This window comes from Balaenoptera ricei, chromosome 12 (genome assembly GCF_028023285.1).
Source record: "Balaenoptera ricei isolate mBalRic1 chromosome 12, mBalRic1.hap2, whole genome shotgun sequence".
Lineage (NCBI taxonomy): Eukaryota > Metazoa > Chordata > Mammalia > Artiodactyla > Balaenopteridae > Balaenoptera > Balaenoptera ricei.
This window is the reverse complement of record NC_082650.1, coordinates 80,718,921-80,736,559: the sequence shown is the minus strand read 5'-3', so window position 1 is coordinate 80,736,559 and position 17,639 is coordinate 80,718,921. Positions and strand designations below refer to the sequence as shown.

Genomic DNA, 17,639 nt, shown 5'->3' with positions numbered 1-17,639 from the left:
CCAATCAACCTTAGCACAGGGCTTCTCATATAGTAGGAAGGAAATAAAAACCTGAAGAATTAATGATAAAATGCAGATCCAAATTCCATTTTTATCTATTTCTCATGAATTAATATACAGTTATATGAGAAATATCATACTCTACAACTGATTTCTATTAAAATTAGAATACATTTAAAGGAAAACGGAGAGCCAGGGATTTTTGCTTTCCAAAGCCTTGTTCGATTTTAAATAAGTGAGAAGTTTAAATTTCTGTAAATAAATGCATATAAAATATTTACATTGAGGTAAATTTTCATTTCTTATGCTTTGAAGCCTCTATTTTTAGTCTCTGTAAGATGAGACTAAGGTAGAAAATGGTATATTTTCTAAGAGTTTTGCTTCGGGTGAGATTTTTCTTGGTTCCACAGAGGGGTAATATTCTTCTGGTAGATGTTTCCATATTAAATATCATTCACCAATGTTAAAACAAAGTACTCAAAAAGTCCAAGTTTGGGGAACAAATACAAGACACAGTGAGGAAAACAAGAAATAAACGTTTATGAGCTAAGATTATTGGATTCTTTTCACTATCAAACAAAATTGATAGAGGAAAAATCTGGTGTCTTCTGTGCAAGAGACCAACTTAGATTTTTTTTGTCTTATAGCTGTTCTCTTCATCACAAACTGAAAATACAATAAAGACAATCAAAATAGACTTCATTATAATTAGTGGAAATACACCATGCATTTCATTACTCCCATGAAGTGTATTTGGACACCCAATAACTGATTATTATGGCCGGTAGTATCTCTAGTTGGGAATCATCATTATATTAACATTTTTATCCTACATCTAAAAATTTGCAGTAAATCAAGTTATTTTTGCAGGTATGGAAGAGTCTGCTAGATATTTTCCAATATCCACTTTCGTTTTCTTTCTTAGTTGTACCCTAATTTTATTTCAAGATATTGCTACCTGACATAAAAACTATTCTTTCCACTTCTTTGGAGCTAGGTGGCCATATCTTGTTCTATTTCTGTATGCTAAATTTATCGCAGTTCAAAATTATATTTTTCCAAACCTTCAGACTTTTTCTCCTTGACTATTTGGTTAAAATATTATACTACATCCTGGCCTCTTGGAGTTTCCAGTCCAAGTTTCCAAAACATCTCTGGTGTGGGATATTGAAGCCAGAAAATTTTTCAGTGTTTCATATTTTGGTTTGTATTTAATGTTGTCTGGTTCTTTACTTTTCTGTTTCACTTTCTTTCTTTGTGGCAATTTTGAAGTTCACTAGTTTCTTGAATAGGAAAGCCTCCGTATAGAATGGGAACCCAAAACATATGCCCCATGAGATGAATTCTTCTGTCGGGGTGAGACAGGAAGAAGGTTTTATTTTTCCAACTTTATTGAGATTGGCATTTCAATGAAGTTTAATGTGTACAATGTAATGAGTTGATATACGTATATACATTGAGAATGATTACCACAGTAAAGTTAGCACATCCATTGCTCATAGTTACCTTGTTTTTGTGTGGTGAGAACTTTTAACACCTACTCTCCTAGCAACTTTCAAGTATACACTCCAGTATTGTTAACTATAGTAACCCTAGATCCCCCAGGACTTATTTATCTTATAACTGGAAGTTTGGACCCTTTGACTACCTTCACCCATTTCCCCCATGCTCCTGCCCCTGGCAATCATCAATATACTCTGTTTCTATGAGTCTGGCTTTTAGATTCCACAAATAAGTGAGATCATACAGTATTTGTCGTTCTCTGTCTGACTTATTTTACTTAGCATAATGTCCTCAAGTTTCAATCCATGTTGTCACAAATGGCTTTTGTATGGCTGAATAATATTTTTATATACATATGTATTTCACATTTTCTTTATCCAATCATCCATCAATGGACACTTAGGATGTTTCCATGTCTTGACTACTGTAAATAATGCTGCAATAAACATGGGGGTGAGACATTTCTTTGAGATAGTGATTTCATTTCCTTCAGATACATCCCCAGATGTTGGATTGCTGGATCATATGGTAGTTTAATTTTTAATTTTTTTGAAGAATCTCCATACTGTTTTCCGTAGTGGCTGCACCAATTTACAACACCAACAGTGTACAAAGTTTCCCTTTTCTTCACATCCTTGTTATCTTTTGTCTTTTTTATAATAGTCTTTCTAACAGGTGTGAAATGATATCTCATTGTGGTTTTGATTCACATTTCCCTGAAGACTAGTGATTTTGAGTATTTTTTCATATACCTATGGGTCATTTGTATATCTTCTTTGGAAAAAATGTCTATTTAGGTCCTTTGCCCATTTTTCAATCAGATTATTTGTGTTTTTGTTATTGAGTTATATGAGTTCCTTATATATCTTTATATTAACACTTTATCAGATATATGATTTGCAAATATTTTCTCCCATTCCATAGGTTACCTTTTCATTTTGTTGATTTTTTTTCTTTTTGCTGTGCATAGGCCTTTTAATTTGATACAGCCCCACCTATTGGTTTTTTTACTTTGTTTGTGCTTTTGGTGTCATATCCAAAAAGTCTATCTCAAGACTATGTCAAGGAGTTTTTTACCTATGTTTTCTCCTAGGAGTTTTAGTCTCAGGACTTATGTTTAAGTCTTTATCCATTTCAAGTTCATTTTTGTGAGTACTGTAAGATAGGGGTCCAAATTCATTTTTCTATATGTTGTTATCCAATTTTCCCAAAACCATTTACTGAATAAGAGATTATCCTTTCCCCATAGAGTTCTGGCTCCCCTGTAAAATACTGGTTGACCATTTAATGCAGGGGTTTATTTCAGAGCTCTCAATTCTGTTCCATTGGTCTACGTGTCTGTTTTTATTCTAGCACCATACTCTTTTGTTTATTATAGGTTTGTAGTATAGTTTGAGATCAGAAAGTATAACGCTTCCAGTTGTATTCTTCTTTCTCAAGATTGCTTTGGCTACTCAGTGACATTTGTTGTTCCCCACAAATTTTAGGATTTTTTTTCTGTAAAATTGCCATTGGAATTTTGATAGGGATTGCATTGATTCTATAGATGGCTTTGGGTAGTATGGACATTTTAACAATATTAATTCCTCTGATATGTGAACATGATATATCTTTCCATTTCTTTGTGTCTTCTTCAGTTTCTTTCATCAGTGTCTTCTAATTTTCAGCACATAGATCTCTCATTCCCTTGGTTAAATTTATTCCTAAGTATTGTATTTTTCTGGATAATATTGTCAATGGATTGTTTTCCTTTATTTCTCTTACAGATAGTTTGTTGTTAGTGTATAGAAATGCAATTGAATTTTGTATGTTGATTTTGTATCCTGCAAATTTACTGAATTTGTTTAATAGTTCTAATAGTTTTTTGGTGGTGTCTTTAGAGTTTTCTATGAATAGTATCATGTCATCTACAAACAGTGACAGTTTCACTTCTTCCTTTCCAATTTGGATGCCCTTTTTTTTTTTCTTGTCTGATTGTTGCAGCTAGGACTTCCAATACTATGTTGAATAAAAGTGGTGAGAGTGGGTATACTTGTCTTGTTCCTATTCCTAAAGGAAGAGCTTTCAAACTTTCACCATTGAGTATAATGTTGACTGTGGGTTTGTCATAGATGGTCTTTTCATTATGTTGAGGTATATTCCTTCTATACCCACTTTGTTGATATTTTTAATTATAAATGGATGTTGAGTTTTGTCAAAAGCTTTTTCTGCATCTATTGAGATAATATAGTTCTATCTTTCATTCTAATTAAGTGATGTATCATATTTATTTGCATGTGTTGAACCATCCTGGCATACCAGGGATGAATCTCACTTGATCATGGTGTATGATCCTTATAATATTCTGTTGACTTCAGTTTGCTAGTATTTTGCACCTTTTTTCATCAGGGATACTGATCTGTAGTTTTATTTTCTTGTAGTTTCCTTGTCTGGCCTTGGTATCAGTGTAAAGCTGGCCTCATAAAATGAGTTTGGGAGTGTCCCATCCTCTCCTATTTTTGAAGACTTTCAGTTGGATTGGGATTAATTCTTCTATAAGTGTTTGGTAGAATTCACCAGTAAAGTTATAAGGCCCTGGACTTTTCTTTGTTGGAAGGTTTTTGATTACTGATTCAATCTCCTTAGTCATTATTGGTCTGTTCAGATTTTATATTTCTTTGTGATTCAGTATTGGTATTCTTATATTTCTAGGAATTTATTCACTTCTTCTAGTTTGTCCAATTTGTTGGCATATAATTGTGCATAGTAGTTTCTTATGATCTTTTGTATTTCTTTGGTATCACCCGTAATGTCTTCTTTGTCTATAATTTCATTTATACTTTTACTCCCCCCACCCATTTTAGGTTATTGATGTTACAATTTACATTTTTATATTGTGTTTCCAATAACAAATTATTGTAGTTATAGTTATTTCATACACTTAGTTTTTAACTTTTAAACTAGAATTGTAAGTGATTATGCACAACCATTACAGTATTAGAGAATATGAATTTGACTATGAATTTACCTTTATTGGTGAATTTTATACATTCATATGTATATGTGGGCAGGGCTGCAGATTGCACTCTGCAATCACTCCTGGTCAAGTGAGCTCTCAGGTTTATGCTTCCTGACCAGATGGTGCCACTGGCTGGACTTCATGTTCAGGTGGAGCTGCATGCTGTGTTCTGAAGTTGGGCAAGCCCACAGGCTGGGCTTTGCAATTGTGTAGGCTGTTGGTTGGGCTCTACTGTTGGGAGAGGTCACTGGCCAGGCTCTCTGGTCAGCAGGACTTCCTGCTATACCACGCAGTTGGGAGGGGCTGCAGACTGTGGTCTTGGTTGGGTCGGGATGCTACCTGGGATCCCTGGTCAGGTGGGGCTGCAGGCTATGCTCCACAATTGAGTGTGATCACTCATTGGGCTCCCTTCCTGGGCCAGGCCACAGGCTGTGTCCAGCAATCAGGCAGGGCCTTAGGCTGCGCTCTGCTGCTGGGTGGAGTGGTAGGCTGCGTTCCATGATGGCAGGACTATATGCTGGGCTCTAAGGTTGCTCAGGGTCACTGTCCAGGTTCCCTGGTTACATGCAGCCAGAAGCTATGCTTATCACTTGGACAGGGCTTCTGACTTGGGTCCCTGCCCAGGGATGTGCTCCACAGCTTCCAGGCATCCTGCCCAGGTTTCTCAGAGGGGCAGGACTGAAGGCTATGCTCAACAGTTGAGACTAGAAATCAGTTACAGGAAGACAACTGAGAAAATACAAACGTGTGAAGACTAAACAACATGCCACTGAACAACCAATAAATCAATAAAGAAATCAAAGGGAAAATCAAAAATACCTTGAGACAAATGAAAATTAAAACACAATGATACAAAATCTATTGGAAGCAGTAAAAGCAGTTCTAAGAGGGAAGTTTATACTGTTATAAGCCTACCTCAGGAAATGAGAAAAATCTCAAACAATCTAACCATACACCTAAAGGGATTAGAAAAAGAAGAAGAAATAAAACACCAAGTTAGTAGAAAGAAGAAAATCATAAAGATCAGAGCAGAAATAAATGAAGTAGGGCCTTAAAAAATAGAAATAGAAAAGATCAATGAAACTAAGAGCTGGTTCTTTGAAAAGATAAACAAAATTGATAAACCTTTATCTAGATGATCAGGGGAAAAAATAGAGAGAGCCCAAATAAATAAAATCAGAAATGAAAATGAAAAGGAGAATTTAAACCTGGCACCACAGACATACAAAGGATCATAAGAAATTACTACAAACAATTATATGCCAATGAAATGTATGACCTAGAAGAAATAGATAAATTTCTAGAAATGTACAATCTCTCAAGACTAAGTCAGGAAGAAACAGAAAATATGAACAAATCGATTATCCTTCTCAAACTGTTCCAAAAACTTAGAGAAGAAGGAACACTCCAAATCCATTATATGAGGCTAGCATAACCCTGATAGCAAAACCAGATAATGACAACACAAAAAAAGAAAATTACAGGCCAATATCACTGATGAACTTGAATGCAAAAATCTCCAACTAAATATTGACAAATTCAACAATACATTAAAAGGATTATACATCATGATCAAGTGAGATGTAGCCCAGGGATGCAATCTTTTTTCTACATCTATTGAGATTTCTGCATCCATCAAAATTCAACATCCATTTATGATAAAAACTGTCAACAGAGTGGATATAGACAGAACATACCTCAACATAATAAAGGCTGTATATAATAAATATACCAAATAACATACTCCACAGTGAAAAGCTGAAAGCATTCAGGAAAAAGACAAGGATGCTCACTCTCACCACTTGTATTCAACATGGTACTGGAGGTCCTAGCCACAGCAATCAGAGAAGAAAAAGAAATAAAAGTAATCCAAATTAAAAGGGAAGAAATCAAACTGTTTGCAGATGGCATGATACTATATATACAAAGTGCTAAATACACCACCAAAAATCTACCAGAACTAGTAATAAATTCAGGAAAGTTGCAGGCTACAAAATTAATATGCATAAATCTGATGCATTTCTAACACAAATAATGAACTATCAGAAAGAGAATTTAAGAAAACAATCCCATTTACAATTGCATCAAAAAGAATAAAATACTTAGGAATAAATTTAACCAAAGAGGTAAAACACTTGTACTCAGAAACCTATAGAACATTGATGAAAGAAACTAAAGGTGACACAAACAAATGGAAAGTTTTACTATGCTCATGGATTAAAAGAATTAATATTGTTAAAATGACCATACTACCCAAGGAAATCTACAGACTTGGTGCTATTCTTATCAAAATTACAATGGCATTTTTCACATAAGTAGAAGAATGAATTCTAAAATTTGTATGTAACCACAAAAGACCCCGAATAGTCAAAGAAATCTTGAGAAAGAAGAACAAAACTAGAGGTATTATGCTCCTTGGTTCCAAACTATACTATACTATAAGTATTCAAAACAACATGGCACTAGCACAAAAACAGACACAGATCAATGGAACAGAATAGAGAGTCCAGAAATAAATCCACACATACATGGTCAATTAACCTATGACAAAAAAGGCAAGAATATACAATGAGGAAAAGATAGCCTCTTCAATAAAAGGTATTAGAGAAACTGGACAGCTACATGCAAAATAATTTTTTTTCTTTCTTACACCATATACAAAAATAAACTCAAAATCTATTAAAGACTTAAATGTACAACCTGAAACCATAAAACTCCTAGAAGAAAACATAGACAGTATGCTCTTTGACATCTGTCTTAACAATACTGTTTTTTTGGAACTGTCTCCTCAGGCAAGGGCAACAAAAGCATAAAATAAACAAATAGCACTACTTCAAACTACAAAGCTTTTGCACAGTGAAGGAAATTATCAACAAAACAAAAAGGTGGCCTACTGAACGGGAGAAGATATTTGCAAACAATATATCTGATAAGAGGTCAATATCCAAAATATACAAATAACTCATGCAACTCAACATCAAAAGAACAAACAACCCAATTAAAAAATGGTCAGATAACCTGAATAGACATTTTTCCAAAGAAGACATACAGATGGAAAACAGATACATGAAAAGACGCTCAACATCACTAAAATGTAAATCAAAATCACAACGAGCTACCACTTCACACATGTCAGAATGACTATCACCAAAAAGACAACAAATAACAAGTGTTGGTGAGAATGTTGCTTTAGTGTAACTCCCTAAACCCCAGTTAGAAATATGACTTGAATACTCTAATGGAAAACTAAAGCATTACAAAAACTTAACCCAGAGTTTCTCCTTTAGCTGAACACTGGGAGACAGATGCAAAGCCCTGAGCCACAGGGAAAGCACTCATTCAAAAAGACTAATTCAAAAGTGTATTAGCATTATGGATGTGTCTAACAGCCATTTAATAAAGAGAGCCTCTTGGGAATGAAAAATCCAGTTATTAAGGTTCACCAAAATACAATATATTATAAATTCATTCCCCCTGAAGCTGTGACAGTTGGCTAATTCTGTTCCTTGCATAAGAAGGCTACTGAACAACTGGAGACATAGCACAATCTATGAAAAATGAAGAGCTTTCAAAATGTGAAGAAATAAAACAATGAATGTTAAGGACTAGGATTTCTCTGGTTTTCCCCTCCCAAACATCAAAGTTGGACCACCTCCAAACTTAACCGGACTGCCTTTAAGATGTACTTGAAATTTAATGTATTTAAAGGTGTTGAGGGGGAGGGGTCCCAGAAAACAGGAGATATAATGGATTGTGATCTGAATGACAGCAGGAAAGACTAACTTCACCCAGTTTGTCTCTAAAACCATCCTGGCATAGAAGCTAAAACACTCATTCACAGCATCATTTATTTGATTTAAGGTTTGGTCTCCGTAAGCCATCTAAAGAAATATAAATGAATTCCTTGAAACAGAATACACAATAAAATCCACTGATAGAATAACTTGTAAATCCATGTCTCCGATTAACAAAGACATGAGTTGACTAATGGAACAGGAGCAAGAGTATTTCAGGGGTTAAGGACCATAGCCTTAAAAACATGAACTGAGGATAGTTGAGAACAAGGGGACAGATCATGACATGTGGAAAGTCAGACCTTGAGACAAGGGTTGAAGAGGGCAGATGAATGAGAAAAAGAAAGTCTTAGACAATTTTTGCCCTTTTCACCTTTTTTTCCTAGGGATGGTCCTAGGTAGTGAGAGTCAGAGTTCTCTCCCTAACTTCCTCTCCAGCCCCACAGTGCAACTTTGTCTTCTCTCTTCTTTCCTCTCTTCACTTTCCTGTTACTATCACCCTACCCCAAACAGGCAGTTTTATATAGTAATCTATTTCCTACACTGAGTTCTTGCTTTGTGCCAGGAATTGCTCTAAGTGTTTTTCATGTTATATATTATTTAATGCTCATCTGAACTCTCAGAAATTATCATTTTTAAGAATTAGGTAATAGTATGATATTATTTGACAGATGAAGAAATTGAGGATATCCCATATCTCACAGGTTTCTTAGGCAGATTAAATAAGATGATACACTAAGAAAGGTGCTCAATCAATACCATGCCCCTCTGTTTACCTCGTCCTCACTTGTGTCTTGGGTCTCACCTTCGGTGACTGGGAAATCCATTGTCCAGCTGCTTATCAAGTCAGGCTAACTCCTGGATAGCATAGATTTTTCTATGTCTAACTGGTTCCATCACCTTCCATTACCCTCTTCAGTTAACAATCACTTCAGACCCTCAGCTTCACCTTTTGGTGACTATGTGTGCTACTGCTAGAAAATTGCTTACTCTCAGGAGACAAAATCTGAAAGCACCTTTAGCCATCCTCCCTCCCTCCATTCTAAAACATCCCTGACTCATTTTGTGTCCCAGGGTGCTCTTTGGAATATGAAATTATATTACAGATGGCCTATCACAAGAAAGATCCACCATCATGGAGCCCCAGTTGCCCAGTGTTTAGTAAGAATGCAACAAAGATTTTTGAATGAATAAAGGAATTAAAGAACTCCATTACATCTTTAAATCAAAGAAAATAGTTTAACATTCTTTGTGCTGATAATTCTGTTAAAAATCATATATTATGTTACTTCTCCCTCACTCCCAGCTTGTTTTTTTCTCTTCTGATTTGAAAGCAGAATTGGAAATTCTATGAGACATGGAAGCTTTGAAAAGTAAAAAAGGCACAAGTGTAGCCTTCTCTCCATCAGTTAATAAAAATAAAGCCTTTTTTCTAGATGCTTTTGCTTGTGGAGGCTCACTTACACTGAACTAGCTTTTTTTTTCACTGAACAAACAAAAAAATCTGTCAGCAGGCATTTCTCAGTGAAAGAGGTCTCAAAAAGACAACAGCAAATCTACTTTCTTTGCTGGAGATATTTCTGATGTTGATTCTTAGCCTATTTCAAGAAGAAGTAGGTGCCCCAGGGGACTGATTATAAGCTGCTGTATCTTTCATGACTAAATAGTCAGCTTGAATTTGACGCATCTTGGCACCAAACCTGAATTTGACGCACCTTGGCACCAAACCTATATCCATGCCAGCTGAAGACCTCTTACAATCTTCTCTCCCAGAGGACACTACTAAGAGGCTGTGTGCTAGAGGTTAGAGTACAGGCTTGGGGATCCTAGCTCTACCCCATATCAGCTGGACAAGTTTCTTAATGTCCCTTTGGACAAGTTTCTTAATGTCCCTTTGCCTTCGTGTCCCCATTTGTACATGGAAATGATGCTGATGAAAGCACCTAATTCGCCTTAGGAGAGTCCTTGGCACAAAGAAAGCACTCAAAAGCATCAGTGATTGCTCTGAAAATCACATGTTCAGAGGGCAATGAATTAAGCTGTCTTACCACAGTTCCTACAACTTCATTTTTATGAATCTCTTTCTGATATTAATTACTGCACAGAATCACTCCTCTATAATGTTTTGATAGAAAAATCAGTTATGGAGTAAGAGCAGGTTCCAGAGACACTCTGGAAGGCTCTTGTTCCCCTTCATCTGACAACAGCTCTTTTCAGAGAACTGAGAAACCAGCTCTATGAGGCTATGGATTCTAGAGCTCTTGATTCAAAAGGGCCAGTTTCAGAAATTTCCTGGAGTCAGAAGTCTGGAGCCTGAGCCTACTGAAGTGAGCAGTTCCCTCGGGGTACCTCAGCAATGACAGGTACATTCCCTAGACTAAGCCTCACGCTCCCATCCAGTATACTAACCCAGGCATGTCTAAGTTATCTCATCCACAACCTCAATCCCTGATTCAACTAAAAAATACAACCTATATAGATAAGTCTCCCAGCAAGCCAGGCACATGGCAGTCAGCAGTATGTTTGCTTAGAGTTTCGTGACTCTGTTTTGGGATCCTTCTCTACCCTGTGAGACTTTGGGCAAACTGCTCACCCTACCTCAGTCTCAGCTTTTATGTACAAAAAGATGGGGATAAGAAGAGCTACCCTACAGCATTTACCATGGGAATTCAAGGTAAAATACTTAAAGCTCCCAATACGGTCCTTAACAAAGAACAGATTTAAAATACATGGGTATTTTATTATTGCTATTATATTCTGATAAAAAAAGTATAGTATATATGACTTCCTTATGCATAAGGAACTCTTGGCTGGATCTGATCTTAGTGCAGCTGGGGAGTAGGAGGAGGAAAATAAGAGGGAAAGTGATCAGAGTAAAAGCTGGGAGAGAAATTAGAGAGGACAGACCTATGAACTTGTCTTTTATGTAGCTTTACATCAGAGGCCATAGACCTTTTGAGAATCTGGTAAAACCTAAGGATCCTATCCCTAGAAAAACAAATCCACAAATTTTATGGCCCCAAGAACTCCAGGATATGAACTACGAGAGTCTAAACCAGTATTTTCCAAACTGTACATCACAATCCACTGTGGGTAAAAGCAATCTAATCAGTCTGACCAGTTTATTTTAAAGAAATACATATTCTATCTATGTCTATAGAAAACAATATAAGAACATATTGGGAGGTATCACATATAATAGTATTATTACATAAAATCTTTGTTTCAGCTGTGTACGTGTGTGTGTGTGTGTGTGTGTGTGTGTGTGTGAATTCATAGGTACACCAGATCACAGGGTTAAATGCATTCCTTCCATATTTTGTGGTCAAAACGTTTGCGATACACTGCTTAGCTAGAGTGATCAATACAACTACTTACCTCCAATACAAATTTCTCTAACAAGAACCCACCCTACTTTGAACTCACCTGTGATGAACTGCTTAAGAAATATCCAAACCTTCTTCTCAAACCTTAAACATAATAAGAATACAAACTCAAAGGTAACCATGCCTATTATTAAATAGTAGGCATGTTATCAATACAATAAGAAATATAGTATTGTTTCAGTGAATAATATAGAGCTACAACTTGAGGACATCAGGGTATCAGAAACTACTTTTAAAATTCAAAAGAAGCTCCAAATAATGTGCTGAACACAATGCAATTGCTGTGTTACAACAAAAAACTTTTGAAATTTAACATACACCCTTCTGTTTCATGTGAGGAGCAACCAAGTTAGCACATAAGTAATCTAGAGCTTTACCTAGAAGTAATGTAGATTCTATCTTTGAGAAGAGCCTGAGGGAGAAGACACACTGAGCTCTTTTCAAACATATGTGAAATGTGAAATCACTCTAGCAAGGGGAGCCCCTCATCTGTATGAAAATGAAGAACAAACAGGCAGAGAGAACACTTCTCTTCAAGTAAGTACCAAGAATCAACAGGTAAGGCTGGATGCTAGGAGGCATGTCATGTAAATACACAACGCAAGAGGAACCATTGTGTTAAGAATGGGCCACCAATAATCAGAGCTGCTTTCACTTTTACATAATAACATAAGAATCCACCCAGGACAAAAGTCTGCCACCCTTTCTCTTATTCCCCAGACCTTTAAGAGAATCTCACCTATGTTCAGGCCCCTCTCCATCAGTCATTTAAAACTCAGCACACTGTCATCCTCACTACAGAGCCTCACTCTTAAGATGCATATCATGCACTCGTAACAGCAAAAATGTTATGGAATAGGGATTGTGGATAAGAAAAATCTTTAGTCTCAATGCTTGTCCTAATACTGTTACTGAAACAATGAAAAAAATAAATTCCTTCAGAATTCCATATTTGTGTTTCAGGGACAATTTGCAGAGAAATAGGAGAAGATGGGATGAGAAATGGCCTGAACTATTTTGAATTCCACTATCAAACCCATGATGTATAGGGAAAAGTTAAAGGAGGAAATGACAGGGTACTTTGCAGTGTGGGAGTTTGAGGCGAAGGGATCCCAAGGTGGCAGCAACTTCTCAAGAGACCTGAAGTGACAGAGCATTTTTTCCAATAAGCAGGCAACAAGTTTGCTCACGCTTCTGATTATCTTCATCAATGTCTTCTCAATATAGTAACAATGAAAAAAATCCACATGACTTTTTAAGAACTTTAGACAATGTAAATTATCCTAACTCTTCAATGTGATTAGTCTTTTTTATTACTCCACTTGAGTCAGCATTTTATGGTTGATACAAACCTAAAAAACTAGTATTGCAGATGGTGGAGAGAATATTATTAGCACAAAATCTGGGGTAGAGTATGGTCATAGTTACTCTAAAAGTGGCAGCTCTTCTAAAACTAAAGGGCACTAAAAGATTGAATACTGGCAAGAGCCACCACACCAGTTAATAAATGCATTCTGAATCAACAAACAGCACACAACGTTACCAACTTACAAAACACAAAGAAATAATATCCAGACTCTGCCAAGGAGAACTCGAAGAATATTTTTTTCAAAATGAAATGACAAACTCAAATCTGGCAAAATAGAAACACCTCCAAATACAAATTGGCTCAAATAATCACGATTTTAAAATAGGAAAAAGGTTCTTCATAACATCAATGTATTAAAATATTAAAGTAACAACAGAATAAAAAACAATCAACACTTCCAACAATAGAATAACATGAGTAAAAATCATGGCGTCACACCCCACCACCAGGCTAATGAACATAAAATAACTAGTAACAGATATATATTGCTAGCAGAAGGGCAAGATCATGAAAAATGGCCCTCTCTGAGGCACGATGCAAAGGGAAAACCTAAAGATAATCATGGAGCAGGCATTTAGAACAATCCCTTGGAAAGAGAGCCCCTGGCAAACAGAAGGTAATACTGAAGGAAACTGAAACCCACAGATCACTAAGAGTAATGAAGGAACAACAAATCCCAAACCCAGCTCAGTCCCTGACGAGATTGACTCAAAACCCCACACTAAAGTCCTGGTCGAAGGACAGGAGTGCCCATATACAGGCATAAAAACTACTCACTTCAATCTCTACTATTCCACACAAGATGCATGTCTTTCATCAGTAAATTAAGAAACACACAAAAACCAAGAGAAAAACAAACAAACAAAAACACACCGTCAAGAGACAAGGCAATCAATATAACCAGACTAAGATATGACACAGATGTTGGAACTACCAGATTAAGATTATGATATAATTATAATATGTTAAAGGCTTTAATGGAAAAGACGGACTCCATGCATTTGTCAAAATTCATGGAACAGCACAGTAAAAAAAAAAAAAAAAAAGTGCATTTTACTGCATGTAAATTAAAGAACATATAAATATTTTTAATATGGGTTCAAAGAATTTTAATACTGTGGAAGAAAATGTTTTAAAGCCAAACCTGAGAAACCTCTTTCATGGGCTCAATTTTATAATTATAAAAATATTACATTGAGCAAAGTTCCCAACAACCTAAATGGGAGAATTTGAAAAAGAATAGATACGTGTGTATGTATAACTGAATCACTTTGCTATACACCTGAAACTAACACAACATTGTTAATCAACTATACTCCAATATAAAATAAAAAGTTAAAAAGTATATATGTGTATGTACATAATTCAAAGAATAAAAACTGGGTAAAAGTACAACAAAATACTGATGGTTGTCTACGTGAGGCAAAATTATACATTATTTATATTTTCTTCTTTATATTTTTCTGTGATTATCAAAATAAGTATATACTATTTTAACAGGAAGAATATTCAAAATGTGTCATGGTTTCAGACTATTATAGCATATTATATATGTTATATTATATATACCATTATAAAACAAGAAAACAAGGTTTGCCCTGTAAGTTTTACAAGGTTGTTTGGATGGTTACACTTTAAAATCTTAGTTTTTAAATGTATATTAGAAAATCAACCTTAGTTTCTACACCTTTTAAAACATAATAATATCCCCAAGTAACATTCGCTTGGTACTTAATTTTAAAAAGTTATTCAATAACTACATTTATTTCACATGGAAAAAATAAACAAGCCTCTCTAAGGCTTTCTACTCACCATGGACCTTTTGGATCACAAAGAACCCAATAGTGCTTGATATCTTCATTTCATCAATAAAACGTTTTACATTTGTATGGTGCTTCTCATATTTTAGAACACATTTTTACATGTTGTAATCTATTTCTCTTCACTCCATATATTTTCAGACGATCTCACAATACCTCATCCTAGGAACCTACTGACCATCAAAACCCCAGTTCACTCCTACTGGTAAAGTGAATAAATATGCATAATTGTTATTTAACTTTAAGAATATTCTCTCACAATCAAGTTCTGAAGGATCTATTCCAACTAATATGTAGTTTTAACAGTCAAGGAGGGGACTTCCCTGGTGGCGCAGTGGTTGTGAATCCGCCTGCCAATGCAGGAGAAATGGGTTTGAGCCTTGGTCCGGGAAGATCCCACATGCCGCAGAGCAACTAAGCCCGTGCACCACAACTACTGAGCCTGCGCTCTAGAGCCCATGAGCCACAACCACTGAGTCCACGTGCTATAACTCTGAAGACCGCATGCCCAGAGCCCATGCTCCACAACAAGAGAAGCCACCACAATGAGAAGCCCGTGCACCGCAATGAAGAGTAGCCCCCGCTCACCACAACAACTAGGGAAAACCCATGCACAGCAATGAAGACCCAATACAGCCAAAAATAAGTAAATAAAATAAATAAATTCATTAAATAAATAAATAAAAGTCAAGGAGTGTGAAATAAAGTAATGTAGAAAGACATGAAAATGCATTGCTTTGATTTTTTAATTAAATAAGCCATTTGAAATATCCCACATTTACTTTCTTCTTCCAAAAGGGAAAATTTTAATAGCTAGACCCAAAAAAAAATTGATATACTACTACTATATCAGAGTAATTTGGAACAAATTTTACAAGCTATAATACTAACTTTATTAGTAAGTAGATATATTCTCCACATGACATAACCCTAACACTTGCTATGTACGTGTGAGATCATTATCTTTCTCATATAAATTTGTCAACAACGAAATTGATACAAAGTATTCAAGAAAATTGACTAAGAATTTAGGAGAGCATATTAAAAGATGATTGCAGAGAACAATCTATTCAAAGAAATCCAAATGAATGCTTTTTATAAGAAGATATTGGTGATCATGACTAAGACAGGACTACCTCATATTATTGAGAAATGTATCTTACAATAAATGAATAAACAACTGACAGTAGGAAAAACAAGTAGAGCATTATCTTTACTTAATAAGTTCATATATAGAGACAAGGGTTGGTCTGACAGTTCAACAATATCATCAAGATACACACATTTTCCATCCATCTTATCAACCATCATCAGCATGTTAGCATTTTTACATGATTTCAGGTATCATGACCATGTTCAGAAGCAGGAGGAAATTGGTACCCTGGCTACTCTCTCCTTTTTTAACTTTCTCTGACAGCACAGGGAATTCCCTTTGTGTAGCACTGGGTAGAACTTGGTCAGATAACCCTCCTAACAAAAAAGGAGCCTGGGAGGTTGAGTCTGTGGCAAAGAACATTACTGTCATGATTGGCTTAGACAATGGCATGCTGCTTCACAACAAATTCAGGATTATGTAAGAAGGGAAGAAATTGTTGTTGCGTAGTGTCTGCCACACATATGTAATTATACAGCCAGTCGTACATCGAAGTAACAGAAAGCTGGATGTGATATTTCTACAAAATTCCCTGCCTGCTAAAAATATAATTTTACAGATTTTTGTCCTTCCCTATAATCAATGCCTTCAAGGTTACGTTGTCAATACGGTCTGGGCTATGTATAGCATTTCTTGCATTCTGCCTGATTATATAATTTCGGTTTTCCTGATATTGATAATTCCCTCAGAAACAGGCAGGCGAACAAGTAACTAAAACTCCCTGTCAGGTCTTAGCAAAGTAAGAGAGGTTGCTTTTACTAACACTCTCTTCCATAACCTTATATGAAAGGACAACTCCAGGATGGAGATTAGACCATACCTGTGTGGCACGCAGACCACAGCACTGGTGCTTTCAGAAGCTAAGCTGATCCTAAGGCTTTTCAGAACTAAAGATGAGTAGTTCCTGCTGCCTCCAGACTGGACGAAGTTCTCAGAAATCCCTGCAGCATTCAGGGGGGATACAAGCTAATCCAGGCAGTAGCCCCAAAGGCTGAACAGGACAGCAGTCCTTGGGCAGTCTCCTTGAACGCTATGGGATTTCTCCAAGACTCTGAAGGGTCCCAGAAAGTACCAGGACATCTTTAGGTTCCCATCCTCCCATCCCTCCTTGAAGAGTCACTGGTTTAAAAGGAACCAACCCTTCTCCCATAATCTGGAGATGCTCCTCCAGAAAGAAGGAGAAGAAGTAATGAGAATGTACGGCAACAGAGGCAAGAGGTAACTCAAGGTGAAAGAGGTCGTCAACACTGTGAAATATTACAGGGTGATGGGAAAGGGCGACGCCAAAGAAAAAGTTGTTTAACAATTTAAACTTTTAGAGGGAAATTTCTATACAGTAGTAGAAGTTGACACCAGGACCTAAGAATAGAATGGGAAATGAAGAAAGGAGAGAGCTTGTGAAGACTACTTTTTCTAACTCTTCTGCTCAAGACCAGAGAAAACAGAGTGGTAGTTCAAGTGGATATCACTGGCAAGAAAAGAATTATGGAATGGAGATTTTCCTGGGCTCCAGATCACAGACAGTTCAGCCAGGCATTTGATTCTCTTCTAAATATTTTAAACATATAAATTACCATCAAATGTTCATTCTTAATAACAATCATCTGGTAAAATGC

The 17,639-nt window shown here is 36.1% G+C and overlaps 1 long non-coding RNA gene and 1 pseudogene across 1 annotated transcript in view; one reads left to right on the top strand and one right to left on the bottom strand.

The window, feature by feature from the left end:
- Positions 1-17,639, bottom strand: part of LOC132376439 (uncharacterized) — a 413,195-nt gene that overhangs the window by 282,891 nt on the left and 112,665 nt on the right. The gene's annotated exons all lie outside the window — the stretch shown is intronic.
- Positions 1-17,639, top strand: part of LOC132376384 (uncharacterized) — a 100,939-nt pseudogene that overhangs the window by 41,916 nt on the left and 41,384 nt on the right.